The 15,741-nt window shown below is 39.0% G+C and overlaps 1 pseudogene; it reads right to left on the bottom strand.

Moving 5' to 3' along the window:
* Positions 1 to 6,069: 6,069 nt before the first annotated feature.
* LOC149177282 (26S proteasome non-ATPase regulatory subunit 11 homolog pseudogene) lies at positions 6,070 to 6,982 on the bottom strand (annotated as a pseudogene).
* Positions 6,983 to 15,741: the final 8,759 nt, after the last annotated feature.

Raw genomic sequence — 15,741 nt, 5'->3', positions numbered from 1 at the left:
TTGCATTGTCTGCTCCACCTAATGAAGGGGCTTTAAACACAGAAGAATTGGCTCTAATTGGATTGCTCCTCAATAAAGAAGAACCTATACTAGAGCTCGAACTAGAACAAGGAGACGATGAGGAATACCAAGTAGAAGAACCCTCAGAAGAGGAAACCCAGATTAATGTGCTGTGGGATTTGCATAGTAATGAGAACGATGACAAGGGAGATAACCCTGTAGAAATCAACACTAATGAAATCCACATGTGAAGTAAAGGGCCACTCCCAGGTGCGATAAAACCCATAGACTGGATCAAGCAAGATGCTCACCCTGTGAAAGCATCTTCTCCCAAAGTTTCTATTGGAAAAGATAGATCTAGTGGTGATTCCAGGAATACCCCATTTGCAAACCATCCAGGAAAGGACAAGACATCTCCCATTGCAACTAAGGCAACTCAAGGCGGTAAACCCCCATTGAAGAATGGAAAAACAAGTATGTTTACCCTATTCTATCCCATTTATAACATTGACTACAATATTGTAGATGATCTCAAGAATTCAAGGGCTAATATCACGTATTTTGAATTGTTAAAATTAATGCAGCAAAGAGATTTTCTACTGAAAGCTATGAATGAGAGAAACTGTAAAACCCCCACCACCTCAAGCACCCAAACCAAGAAGCCAATGTCCAAACCTATTAGTACCACTAGTGCAACCCAAATACCATTAGCGATGGAGGCCACATTATCTAAAATGAATCACAAACCCTAAGATGTCAGCGCAACCATGATAGGGAGGAAATCGGAATCTATGACTCCACCGTTCATCATCACGTTTGAGATTTTCAACATGAATGTCCATAACTGATTGGTAGAATCTAGCGCCTCATCCACTGTTATGCCTTATGCTGTTGCTAAGAGACTTCAGGCAATACCCGATAAAACTGAAACTTGAATTATGCAATTGGACAGAACGAATGTGAGGGTTATTGGGGAGCTGAAAGATGTGATGATTTGAATGGCTTCCAAGCCTTAATACACTCAAATCATTGACATAGTGGTAGTGGATATACCTAAGGCATATGGGATGCTATTTAGTAGGGATTTGTCATCAAATCTAAATGGATATTTCTCAACTGATTGGTCCTATCTTTTGTTGCCTCAGAGGGGAAAAAGTGATATGCTGAGAGTGGACCGAGAAAGATACATGAAGTGCATGGTAACGAAACCAAACAACCCCAATGAACCTATAATGTTCTATAACTCTATCCATGGGAATTATAGTTCCGATGTCTATACCACAGAAACCTGTTTCGGAGAGTGCCATGCATAAATAGTCAAGGAGGATTGGACAAACACATAGTTGGAAGAAAGAATTGAACATCCCCACAATCCAACTGATGAATTACCTTGTATTATAGTAGATGATAGGAATAATTGCATAGGAAGTAGTTATTTGAGTGTAAAATTAGAGTTTATTTTCTGGACACTCCACCTTAATGACTCTAACTCTCTTGAAAGTGCAGGCACTGGGAGCATTTTCATTGACCCACTAGTGAACCAACATTTGACGGCCAGTCAGTTGGAATGCATGCGCACCAGTAACACAACAGAACATAAAGGCTTGATGAAAGGCCTGAGAAGAGTCATTTAAAGGAACATAAAAAATATTAGAGCTTTTGATAACCCACAGATAATGGTGGACCAGGCAAAGACAAAGATACACTGCAATCTGCCACACTTGGTGAGGTACCAACATGAGGTATGGAGTTTAATTGACAATTTTGATTCTTTCAATGTTGCATATATACCTTGAAAGTGTAACCATGATGCCGATTTGATGACTGCTATGGCTGCGAAACTCTTGCCTGATCTTAGATTAAACAAGAATAAACTTTATGTTGAATTGATTTTTTGATCATCCGTAACTAATAACGTCTCAAATTGGCAGGTGTTTGAAGGGGATAACCAAATCCTCGAGTTCCTGTTTTGTGAAAGAACACTCAGAAACACAACCATTAACAAAAGGGAGCATGACAAACTTATAAACGGAAGAGAGAACGAGGTGATGTCTTTCATTGAGAAATTATTTACTTTTCATCTCTCATGAGTGAGCCAACAAGTAAGCACACAAAATTACAACACCCATGGTTGAGCCCATTCCAAGTTGTGGAAACAATTGGTCATGGAATTTATAGATTGAAAACCTTACAGGGAGAAACTAAAAAACTCCCTGTTAATGGCCAACATCTCAAGAGATACATCCAGTAGCCACCACATGGTGGTTACCTCCTGAGTAGGTTAGAGTTCATTTCATTTTGTTGTTTTCCTGGCCTTTCATTTGTTTTCTGCCAAGTCTATTTTTCTGTTGTTTTGAATTACATTCCTTTTCAACCAGCTGATTGTAGTCCTCCAGTCTCGTTATATCCTTCAGATTTTCCCTCATTCACTACTCTTGGCCTTTCCCTTCCTCATTAACTTGTTGGTGATTCCGTTGTTCCTGAATCCATCATTTCCCCGCAAATCAAACAAACTTTCTATCAGCCTATGAGCACTTGGGAATCAGCAGTGGAATGCAAACTAGAACCCCTAATTGGCATCTGTTGGGAACCATGTGAGATCTATTGATAACTTGGATATCTGGAGCATGTAGGGGCATATTTATAAAGCAAAAAATGTGTAACTACAACTAGACTGGCATGGAGGAATGCCAAATTTAAATACATCCCACTCAGACCTAGCCTATGCTTGCTTGTAAGGTTTACAGTCATTCTCCATTGGTCCCATCCACTACACTAAATGGTCCAATACCTATTACTCACAAGTAAACCTCCTTCCATGGGATAAGCTCACTGTCTCACACCCTGTGGAAAATCTAATTGTGCTCTAGTCCTTGTGCCTAAAACTAGAAGGACTTATCTAAAAGAAATGAAATGTCAAGTCCTATGCCAATTTGGAAGGACAGGTTTCTTGGGAAGCCGGTTAGAGTAAGGACTTTTTCTGGGCTCAGAGTACCAGTTGACACAACAAGCCCAATCTTGCTTAAGTAGTTTAAAAATATGGCGTGATCCATGACTGCACCCCATTCAATCAATGAAAATATAGCACTGAAATTTCATATAAAGTGCAAGAAAACATGTCTACATCAAGTTTGATGAGCAGTAAAGAGTTGATCTACACACCTAAATAGGTATGGACATACTAGTGACAGCCACAAAGGGATTTTTAAAAGTGAGAAACAAGTAAAGGAAGGTCAATAAACCCCATAATACTTCCATTGGAGAATGCCTGTCAAAACCCTATCAATAAATAGAAGCTATTTGTCTTTATCCCATTTGAAGCAAGTAATGTTGAAGTGGAACCCATGCCTGTTCATTTGTACGATTTGCATTTCAAGTTTATCTTAACACCCTGATGTTTTATTGATCCAAGGTTTGTTTGGAAACAGAGATGGTTTGCCCAGCGGTTCACCATTTGTTGTGGCCACAACTATCACCCCATTAAAACATGCTCTGATAGCATATTTTAAATGGGTCCCCTTGAAGCTGGATTTTTCACTTCCCCGAATGATCTGTTTCATCCCGGTGATTTTAACTCTATGGAGAGCCAAATCTTCCATTCACAAATGGGTAAAGCCCTTTAACAAATCCCTCGCTTAAGCCCTTCATTCCTATATTTATCGGGATTTGTTTAACCCCTCAAAACCCTCATCGCATTACTATTCCCATCACAATGCCTTATAGTGGAAATCCTTCACAAAGCACACATGAATCACCCCTTTCGCTCATCGCACTTCGCCTTGATCAAAGGGCAAAGGATTGTTTATTATGAGTGAATTAGAGCTCTGTGAATAAGTCTTCCATTGCATCGCAAATCACCAACCGGCCAAGCCCCAAAGCCATATATAAAGGGCACATAAGCATTCCGGACCCAACGACCATATTAATAGAGGTATATTGTGCTTCGGATCCGGGACCCATTGCTCATCACTATCGGCGGGGCCTGGAATCTATGTATATGGCACGCCCTAACCACCCGAACCTGCCAATGATTATAAAACTGGGCATATTAATTTTCAAATCTACCCCAATGGCCATACGCAGGTTTTTCCATAAATCCATGTGTTTGCGATGAAACATTAAAGTTGGGGTGTTCCAAAGGGAATGGTAACATTGTGGACCCAAAGGGATTTATGAACATTAACATATATGTGTTTTCGGGTCCACCTACCGTATTGCATACCGCAATCGATGGGGTCTTAGGGCTTATATATATGTGGTGCTCCCCTATACTCCAGACCCGATGGTTTACTAACCGCGGTATATACATGTTTCGGGTCCGTGATCTGTCACTTATCGCTATCAGCGAGATTCAGTATATACATAAATAGTGCACCATAACCTCCCAGACCCGCTGATGATTACAAATCCTAGCACATAAGTTTTCAAGTCTGCAATTTGGATTTGGCTGTGTGTTTTGCGACAGTTTTTAGTGTAAATCGAGTTTGGCTTGCTAGGCTTAATCTATGCATAAAGATAAAAACTAGGGGCTGATTCTTTCACGTTTGATGTGATAAATGTTCAATAGAGGCAATATTCATGTTTTAAAGCATTTTTGTTGTATTTTTATAAGCATGACTAGTGTCTCTTATTTCTTCAGGCCAGGAGTAACGAATGCAGAAGCGGATCCGCAAAACCCTTATATGCAGATGTCTTATGTCGAAAGAGCCAGCCTTTGACATTTTCAGTTGGTTTCCAGGTGTTTCTTGCATGTTCCGAAAATGAAACCGCTCTAGATCACATCATGAATAGGACACACAGTCATCCTCTCTAATCAATAACCATTCAGTGCCCAGGAAATGAAGCACCCTAATGACAAGAAACGCCCTTTACGTGTTAACAGTGACACCGACTATTTTCACTTGTTTCTTCTGATCGGAATAATGAAGAAAGGAGAGGGAAGGTGAAGAGGCAGGGAAGATCGAGAGTGAGAGGATTTTAGCATAAATATTACCTCCGAAGAGGAGAAGGGGCTTTGGATTTTCAAGAAGAACGATGTTGCTTTATTGTTTATGAGGAGGACTATTTTTTAGGGAAGAAGGATCCTTTAGTTTCAGACTGATTGTATTGTTTTGGATCAGAGTGTTGTTACTGGCATGAATGTACATGTGATTTATATTTATGCATATTGATGACTTAAAGTTCACTATTAGTCTTGTTAAATTAAATGTGATTTAGTTTCATGGTTAACTTGAAAAGGGCCTCTGATTTGAAACTAAATTAAACATTAGTTGCAGTTTTAATTCCATAGAAGATTGTGGATTCCTATATGAGTAATTGGATTGCAATTTATCTTTAATACAGTCATGTCCAGCTGTGAATTCAGTGATTGATTCATTTGGACTTGAATCTATGCATGATGTTTAACCTTCTTTGTCACTGTTGGACACCTAATCCTAATGGGTTAGTGTGGAAGTCGAATGGACAAAAGGAGTCCAAGAGACCTTGGGATCTGAAACCCAAGAGTCACATATTTGTACTATAAATGTATATCTGATGTTAATAAAAAATGTACTCAATGATTTATCTTTCCTATTCTATGTTTTCCATGTGTGTTTAACATGGTATCGGAGCCGCTTGTTTTTCTGTGGCCTGTTATGTGCATGTCAGTCCTGCACCTCTGCCCATAATTCTGTGTCTGAGCTGCCTTGAATAGCGCTGATGTGGTCTTCATTATCTCTGTCACTGTGTACGTTTTTGTTGCTAACGCGCTACTCCTGACTGACATCTCTGTCCATTGCTCCTGCGCTGCTCCATATAATTAGCTGCTGCTGTTGCACATCTGTCCATATCGGTTTAACGCTGTTTCATAACATCTTTGAATGCGTTTCCATTTGAACGTTGTCCATATCATATTAACGCTCTTTTAACGCTGCGTTGGTATCATTATTGAATGGCTGTTGAATATTAATGCTCTGCGTTACCTGACCTCTGACTCTGCCTCAGAAACGCCTGTCGACCTCTGCGCATTCCATTTTTACTACACCTCATTACTAAACGCTGGTGACATTACTGTACACTGTTCTGACATTAATGAAACGCTGTGCTGCTCTTTTCATTCCATTGAAACACCCGCTCTTGGCATACATTATCATAAGTTTGGTTTCTAAAAAGGTATCGGGTTCGAAGCCGGTCTGAAGGATATGTGCATGGACAAGCTGTTTCGGCATGAAGGATTCCACTCTGCAGATCAATAGTCCCCTGTTGAGCAGGCAGAACATATATCGCATTTGCAGCTGTTCTGGCTGCAGTTAGGGCAGCCTTAGCCTTTGGAAGATTTCTCAAAGAAAAGTGAAGCTTACACTCCAATAAATCAATATCAACAAGCAGCAGTTTATCATCCAGCCTCCTAACTTCTTTTACAAGACCAGAAATGAGTGTCAAAGCTTCCGAGTACTCTTTGCTTTCCATTAATAAAGCAGCAAGCCTTGCTTCAACCCTTTGCCTTAAAAATGTTCGTTTCTCCAAACGCGTCCATTCCACCATTTCCCTACATAGAGTTATCTGAAGCTGTGATGTTCCCGGGATCTTTGCAACCGCATCAATTACTCCTCTGACAATCTTAGCAGTCTTAGCCTTTGGAATCAGAGAAAAGAAGGGGCGTAGAACTGTAAGGAGACTCTTCAGCTCCTCCCCCCGCTTCTCCTGTGTGAGGAGATCAGAAAGGTTTGAAATTGCCTGCTCTTTGATCCGAAGAGACTCAGGTGAAGATGAAGGATTCTCAATTATCTGATGAAGAACAGAAATAGCCCCTGCAGGGTCAGTGCTCTTGATGTCCAAGGCACGACTGAGAGACTCTGTGGTTGCAGGTATAGAAGACATCGCTACGATAATCAGAGGAGCAACTCTGCCACTCAAGTGGTCGATCACGCACCAGAACTGAAGGATCCAATAACCGCTACGGAAGCTTATTTTTCAGAGACGCGATGTGGGATTGTGTGTGGCCTTCTCATATATATATTGAGACTACCATACACAATATATATTAATGTTGCTGTAATGCGGTTTAACGTTGCTTTCATTCATGTATATTCAACATTTCCAGCAGGCTGCAATATATTCTTGGCCCAGTGAAGGACAGCCCCATGTTTGAAGAAGACCATCATTTATTCAGCGCTCCCATCGTATCTGGTATCACTCCATTGTTGGTTGACACGCTGTTGGAACCTCCACCTTCCTTACCACTCTCATGCTGTCCTTGGTATCGTTATTATTATTTGTGTGTTGACTGCATATACGCTGTTCATATATATGTATTACCCTATTACGCTGTATACGTTGTCTACTTGCCATATCATATAACCGTGCCCACCTGTAAAATCAATACATTACTTGCCTCAAGTTTGAGCCAACCTGGACGCAGTTTAATACCACCATTCTGAGTTAGACCGACACCATTTTAATAACACTAGTTCTCAAACAATGTTGTTGTGACTACTTTGTAAGGGTGGTAAATATGTTCTTGTATATCTCGTTTTGAAAATGTCCATGCTAAGAACGCTGCTCCAGCGACAAGAGGAACATGACCAGAGATATGTGCTCCACCATTTGAGTTTGAATTGAATTATTCTCCATGTATGTGAACCGAGAAGGGCAAGAGGCATCCTGTACTGCTGTAGTTACACTTGAAGGAATGCTAGTAGATACAAGTTCTTTTGGCTTTTGATTATAAAGATCCTCTTTTGGCTTAGTTGTAAGCCTTTTGACATCAAGGTCACCGGTATTCTTTGCGTGTTTCCACCTTCTGTTATTGATGTAGCTGCATTAAAGGGACTGTATGCTATCTCAGAAGTTGAATGAGTATGGTTTGATGATGATACAAGGACTGTGGTGAAGAGGGAATCTATTCTTCCATTTCCTGGGCAGCGTACATCATAAACAAATGTTGAGGTGCCATTTTGGGGACTGATAATTGCATATCTACTAATTTGTATTCGCTGACATTTAATTGTCGGGTTCTATCTTCCAATCTGTTCTTTGTTTAAGTTAAGTTTTTGAATGAGAACAGTCCATTATGTAGTAGCTATCACTTAATGGTCGTTGCATTTAATCTCTGAATTTGCTACTGGATAATATAAGTTTATTTGGAGACTATTACTACATGTGGAAGCATTAAAAGACAATGGTACAGTTGTGAAATTGCTGAGATGCATGTTACTAGTCTATTTTAAAGAACCTGGATTTTGGGAACATGTTGTTGATGCTGATTTGAAAGTGAAGGAGTACTTGAAGGATCCAAACAAGTTTGCAGTTCCTGCTGCCCCAATTGTGGCATTGTAGTTAAAACTCATTATAGTGCATTGATTCCTTGATTCCACTGCTGCATAAAGATTTTGGTGAGCTGATTGTAATCCTTTATATTGCAAAGGATATTGCTGTGTACTGTGAGTAGATATTACTTTTCTGCATTGAGTAGTAGTTGTGATCAGTTTTGAAGGTGTAAATCAGACATTGAAGAAAAAATGGCCAGAACCAGTGAAGTATTACAGTTCCTTAAAACTCTGATATTATCTACTGTTGATGACACATTACAAATCAGCAAAGGATCTCTCTCAGAAATTCAGACATGTCTACAAAATGCACAGGAAAAGATCGACTTTTTGCAGCTTGAATCACAGCTACAGCAAGAAGAGCTACATAAAAGAAGACATCATTCTGAACCTGTTTTTGTTCAGAACATTGAAACAACCACCTATCAACAGCAAGTCAATAATGTTTCAGATCCAATGCCCAATAAAGCAGCAGCTGTACATACAGATGCAGAAACTCAGTCTGCACTTCCCAAGCCCATCATCAGACCTTGGGAACAGCTTGTCCACAACAAGCACAGAACTGGTCTTGGATATGACAAGGACTTGTCCTTTCATATTCCAGACTATGCCAAGCCCATTCAGTTTCAGAGTGCTGGATTCATTCATGACAGTTCACCTGCTCCTCATGACAGTTCAGCTTCAGTTGTTCCAGATTCTGCCCCTCTTCCACAACAACAACAACAACAACAGATTGTGAAATGCCAACACTGTGACCGAGTTGGTCATTTGAAAGATCACTTTTTTGATCTTCATCCATGTAAGCACTGTCATAAAACCAGTCATTCTTCACACAGATGCTTCAGAAATAAACGTCCTGCAAGAACAAAGATTCATCTTGGATGGATCGCTTCTTGGCAATGGGCATCAACAACCAAGAAGATATTCCAAACACATATCAGAACTTGTTCCAGAATATTGAACAGTCTTGCAGTTGAGTTTTCTCCATCTTCTCACCTTGTACCTGACAGGGGGGGAAATGATGGTCATCTACAAGCTTCAAAGCCACATCAAGCGAGCCTGAGCCACAACCTGCCACACCAGTTTCAGAGTTGTAGCCAGAGACAAAGATGCCTGAACATGCCTTTAGTTGGCAATCTGAGACACTTCCTCTAGCAGAAGACTTCAGCTTCTTGCCAGTTTCGGAAGCATTCCAGGAACACAATTGAGAACACTTCCTCTAGCAGAAGACACTAGCTTCTTGCCAGTTTTGGAAGAGTTCCAGGAATTGCATTAAGCATTCCAGAGTTGTTGGTTATCCTTAAACCATCACAGGTTGAGACTTCCCTTTTCAGGTTGAAGTTTTACCTTTTATGCGGGGTGAGACCTCCCTTTTATGTTTGAAGGTTTCCCTCTTTAAAACAATAGGATCACTTCCTCTAGCAGAAAACTTCAGTTTCTTGCCAGTTTTGGAAGAGTTCCAGGAACTGCACTAAGCGTTCCAGTGTTGGTGGTCATCCTTAAACCACCGCCCTTTATACCAACATTTCAGAGAGCACATTCAGCCTACTGCTGCCATGTATTTTTTGCACATTTTGTATTACAGCTCTTTTCTTGGACTCATACATAACCCTTCGGATTAAGGGGGGGAATGTTGGACACCTAATCCTAATGGGTTAGTGTGGAAGTCGAATGGACAAAAGGAGTCCAAGAGACCTTGGGATCTGAAACCCAAGAGTCACATATTTGTACTATAAATGTATATCTGATGTTAATAAAAAATGTACTCAATGATTTATCTCTCCTATTCTATGTTTTCCATGTGTGTTTAACAGTCACGCTTCTACTAAACATATATATGATGTTTAAACCTCTGTATTATGCTCTTGCAGGATAGATTAGAGTAGTTAAGACTAGATTAGAGTAGTTAGAAGTAGTATAAAGATAGGATTTAATACATAGAGGTTAGCTGTTTCATTTTGTTGATTTAATTGAATTCTTCCTCTCGGAAGCAATCTTTCGACATGTTCAAGTGGTTTACGGGGTCCCTTAAAACCCTTCAGAGTTAGCCATTCCAAACGAAAGCAGGTCTACTTGGGGTCTGCGATCGGGTTAGTTCCCCTTGCTGGCATAGCAAACATTAGCCATGTCAACAAGTGTATATCCTATTCTTTTGATGTTTCTTGTTCCTTTTCTTCCTCCTCTTCACAAGCTATGTAAACTAATTTCTTCTCAGCACCCTTACGACCTTTAGTGTATTTGCTATCACAACTGTAAAGCCCTTTTTCTCTTTCTTTTTCCAATTGTTGGGGTGTCAAACTTGTAGGTTGTGGAAGGATAGGGGAAACAACACTTCCATCCTTATAGATGTGAGTGGTAGGCTTCCCTGTTGCCATAATTTTGCTTTCCAATTTTCTTGCCAACCTGAATGCCTTCTCCAACGAGTCAGGTTCCCAAAGGCAAACCTCATGTTGGATGTTATCCTTTAATGTCCCTATGAACACATCAATGCTATGCTCCTCTAGAATATCTTTTACCCTTATATTCAATTTTTGGAAGTCCTCAATGTGCTCCATCATTAAACCCTTTTGTTTGAGGTTTATCAATTGGCTAAAAAAAGTGTTGCTTTCTATATCCTCATAATGTTTTATCATTTCTTCCGTAAAAATTTCCCAAGTGACAATTTTTTTATGAGAGAAAAGCCATCGATACCATACAAAGTGATTTGGTTCCAAATATAAAGTTGCAATGCGTACCTTTTGTGTGTTTTTCACATTATGGAGATCGAAATATTGCTCAATCTGTAGTATCCATGTTATGGGATCCTTGCCATAAAACTTCCTCATATCAATATTTGGAACATGGTGGGTCTTCAATCCAACGTTAGAGTCTATGAGATCATAATTAACATTTCTTTTGTTCTCATCATGAGTTTCCTTTACTACTTTTTCACCATTAGTAAGCATTTCTTGTAGCAACTTAGTCAAATCTATCTTCAAATATTCCATGTTGGCTTTCAGTTTTTCTTCTATACCTTCCATCTTTGCATCCATGCCATTCATCTTAGATTCCATGCCATCCATCTTATCTTCCATGCCATCCATCTTAACTTGCACGCCATTCATATTAGCTTCCCCACCATTCATCTTAGCTTCCACATCTTTCTTTAAACCATCAATATTAGCTTTTGTTACCTTTTGTGAGAGTGAAATTTGTTGCACTTGGTCTCATAATTTTGATATATCATGTTGCATTTCTTCCTCTTCTTCATGAGTCGTGCTAGAGATTTCATGTTTCTTACTAGGTGTTTCCATTTTCTTTCTTCGAGGCATCAATTAATGATAATTAAGATTCACTATACCCTTTGAACTTCAAACTAATTTTTCAACTCAAACTTCAGTAGATATAATTTGTACGATGTGTCACGTGTCATTGTTTTGAACTTTAGATTTGAAAAATATACATAGAAAACTATATCTTGTCCTCTTTCTGTAACTTCTTACGAGATTTCAATCTAATACTCAAAGAGACAATTACGATAATTTTCCCAAGAAAAATGAGTAATGTTTACTCATTCAACCCTTATATTATGTTATTTGGTTCTTAGGTCACATGTTTGGAATGTAATTCAGGAGTCTGCAAAAACCCTAAATTCCTCCGATCATATCACCAAAAATATAGCGATAAAAGATCTGAAATTCGGACCCGAGGTTTAGAACGATTTCAACTCAAATAGGTTTTTTTTAGCTTTTGAAACGTCACAAAAAAAAGTTATAGTGAAAATGCCACAATGAATTGTTTGGAGTAGAGAAACCCTAGAATCCAAGGCTCTGATACCAAATGTTATGAAACCAGCTCACAAAAAGATAGAAAAGATATATCAACGACTTAAAAATCAGCCTCTTTAAGGAGAAACCTCCTTTACATTACACAAATGAACAATTCTTGGATGATACAAATCACAAGACCTCCTTTCTATATATAGGAGTCTAAGGGGTCATAATATAATCAAAGCCGACATAACAATAATAATGTAAGGGCACAAGAATAACAATAGTGGGCTTCTATGGGGCACAATAATAACAATATGGGGACTACATGGGCACAACAATATAATAAGGGTGTTTGCACTAATAACAATAAGGGTTTACACTATTAGTATAGAGACCTAACAATTTTTTGTAAACAATATTAATATTGAGAGGTATTGTTAATTAGTATTGATGATAATTTGAATTTTTAATGCCAATTTATATTTTCATACCACTTGGCTACCATTCAAGGGAGGAACCACCAACATAACATGTAAAGCAACAAATGTAATCAACATATGAACATACTTCAACAATGTCATGAATTGCATGCACATATGAGCAAGGGGATTTAAAGTGGAAACCCAAATGGGAAAAACCACCAAACTTTATTTTACGATGTAAATCAGAGCTCATACTCCCTTAGAATTTCTTTTGTAGCCACTAGTAATAGGAAGGCACAACTCCCTTCTTTGTAAACACCTATTCAGCTTACCTAAAGCAAAAAATTCAAGGATTTGTTGCAAGCACTAACTTGTAGGAGGAACCCACCTCCAAGATTTATTTAGATACCTACTCAAATGGAATCCCCAACCTCTTGTTTTGTAAGAAGCAACCTACACTAAATAAGAAAATCAATTAATCACTGTTTTAGCACCCATTAACCTTTATTTAAACTTTTTTTCTCCAATCCTTGACCCTATCAAATCACACTAACTTTTCTTGTTGTTATTATTTTCTCTTCACCAATTATCAACCCTCTATACTTCTCAGTAGCATACACTTAGCCTTCTCCTCACCCTTTCCACTCTGCAACAACACTCAACTCTTTGTTCTTGGCCCTCATATAATAATCATAATAGCTCTCCACTTTTCTTCTACTCGAGCAAAGTGGACCTCTCTCAACAAAAAATTCTCACATAGATCACACTCACAAAAAAATGTTACATACACCCACTATCTACAATCTACGTTTCAAACCTTTATTCCTCTACAACCCAGTGAACAATACAATCTCTTTTTTCAATTACACTGCTCGCGTAATTCAGCATGGAACACCATCATCCTATTACATCATATTACTCAACCAATGCAGCAATATTAAATATAGAAAGGGCTCTTGATGCTTTTCCATGCTGAGAATTAATTCTCAATCCACCTGTGCATTCAAAGACTACCTCGTCATGTTGAATGAACATGTTGTTATATCCTATTTGTTTAATCCTTACAAGTGATTTTAAATCAAGGAATGAGCTCTTGACAAATTTCTCCTAAAACATATCTTCTATGCTATTAACTTCTAAGCATGGCTTCCCATACTAGAAAAATCTCCATCAAGTCTCTGTGCAATTCGTTGTCCCTATTGTCTAAGTCTCCTAGCCTTGACAGTTGTCATTAATGCAATTTTTTTCACTAACACCAATTCTTTCAAATTTAGGTACTAACTCGTTCAAGCCTATTGTTGTTATTTTCCGTACCTTTTTGTATGGGTGTCGAAAGGTTTCATTTGACATCCCTCATATAGAGATGGGTATATCAGTTTGGAATTGACAAAGTGGATGAAATTTTGGTGTTGGCAGTACAATAAAGGTCTTTAGGAAAGAGGATGCATCAGAAAAATCTCTCCCTGAGCAGGCGCGAAAGTGGAAAAGGATAAAAATAAAGGGGAATGGTATTTTGTTAAAGGTCAAGTAGATCTCAAGGCGGATCATTGTTCATCTCCACCAAACTGACCCCTAGAGGCACTTCAAGGGAGGAATTGTGCAACTAATACATGGGCGCCACCCCTTGGAGTTCAAATTTGAATCAAATACTAAGATTAAATCTCAGGGGTCTCAGCTTGATCCCTCCTCCTACTCCCTCACCTGCCTGAGAGAGGTGGGGACCACAACCACCATGTATCTTATTCCTGACAATGCCAACAAGTGATCGCAGAAGGTAACAGTAAAGTACCCCCTACCACTCATCCACTTGTCACTTGTCCTATAATTTTCCACAAAGTGTCTCCCCCTCATGACCTCGTATGGTGTCATATGATTTTTTCTCTTCACCTATAAAATCCCCTCCCGTTTAGTCATTTGAATTTAAATTCGTTCAACGGTCCATGACTCTGTTCATTCACTAGACTACCCCAGATATATCACCAATGTCGTTCACCAAATCTCACATGGTCAACCAGGTAACCCACAAATTCCCAACTGTATTTTTTGTGTCCATGCTAAAAATGAAGAAATTAGCCCCAAAGAACCCCAAAGCCTAGGAAGCCAAACCCTCATCCTATGTTGAGCCATTGATGGACATGGAGGCACAAAATATTGAACCCATCCTATCCTTACCACCTGTAAGACCTCTGATTTGACCTGTATGGCCACCACGTAAGGGGGAAGACCCTTTCAAAGTAGTTGAATCAGGGATCTATTACCAATTTGCGCCTTTTTTCTATCATTTCCTCAAGTTTATTTCATGGTTGGTTGCATCTTACATTGAAAAGAAGAATTGCTTCATATCTTCTACTAGATCCAAAATATTGGAGGTGACCCCAAAGATGATTCAAAAAGATTTAATATACCCAGTCTCTACTGAGCCAATAAAATTCACTAAAACCACATTACTTTATAGTTATTCCACCCTCTCATCTGGGTAACAACATGCCTTCTTACAAATGATTTTTTCCCTTGGCCACCAATCCTTGCCTGTTACCGATACTTTCCAAATATCTACATTTACATAGGTAGTAAAACCCATCCTCACTGTAATTGCCCATTTTTTTAGGGAAGATGATGCCAATTGAGGTCTCACCCAAAGCAGTATGGGGGGATGCTGGAACCAATTTTCCACACCCAGAGATGAGTGTGATGTCATTTTATGCCCTAAACCTACCTTCACGTAGATCGATAATTCCCGAGGGATTATCGATATAACTTCTCTTAACTAGATTACATACCTGCACGAAGGTCTACAACTATCTTTCATGGACCTTAGACAGGTGAATCAACCCTTTATGTGCCTATGTAACCACCCTTAAGTCTGTATTTGCCTAGATCCGCTTAAGTGTTTGATAATATTAACATGCAATAAGATATTATTTGCGTAAATAGTTCTTATTATTTGTGTTCATATGATAATGGAAACCATGTAAAATCGCGTATCAATACAGTGTTAATTCATAAACCCAACATTCATCATAGCGGAAAAACGCATTCATTCATAGCAGAAATAGATAGACAAAACACAAATATTTCTAGAATAATCTCTTTATTAATGCTTTTGTTCTTCTTACAAACTCAAGGCTTCCCTACGCACTCAACGGTAGGGGTCCACACTCTCTGTTTTGAACTCTACTCTAGGCCTCTATGCACATAGATGCAGAGCCTCTCTTATACTCTAAGACTTTTTTGCTCTTTCTTCTAATGACCCATTAC

This window comes from Pinus tabuliformis, chromosome 4_1 (genome assembly GCF_031772625.1).
Source record: "Pinus tabuliformis cultivar Carrire ecotype Pingquan chromosome 4_1, CPIR1, whole genome shotgun sequence".
Lineage (NCBI taxonomy): Eukaryota > Viridiplantae > Streptophyta > Pinopsida > Pinales > Pinaceae > Pinus > Pinus tabuliformis.
This window is presented reverse-complemented; position numbering and strand designations above follow the sequence as displayed.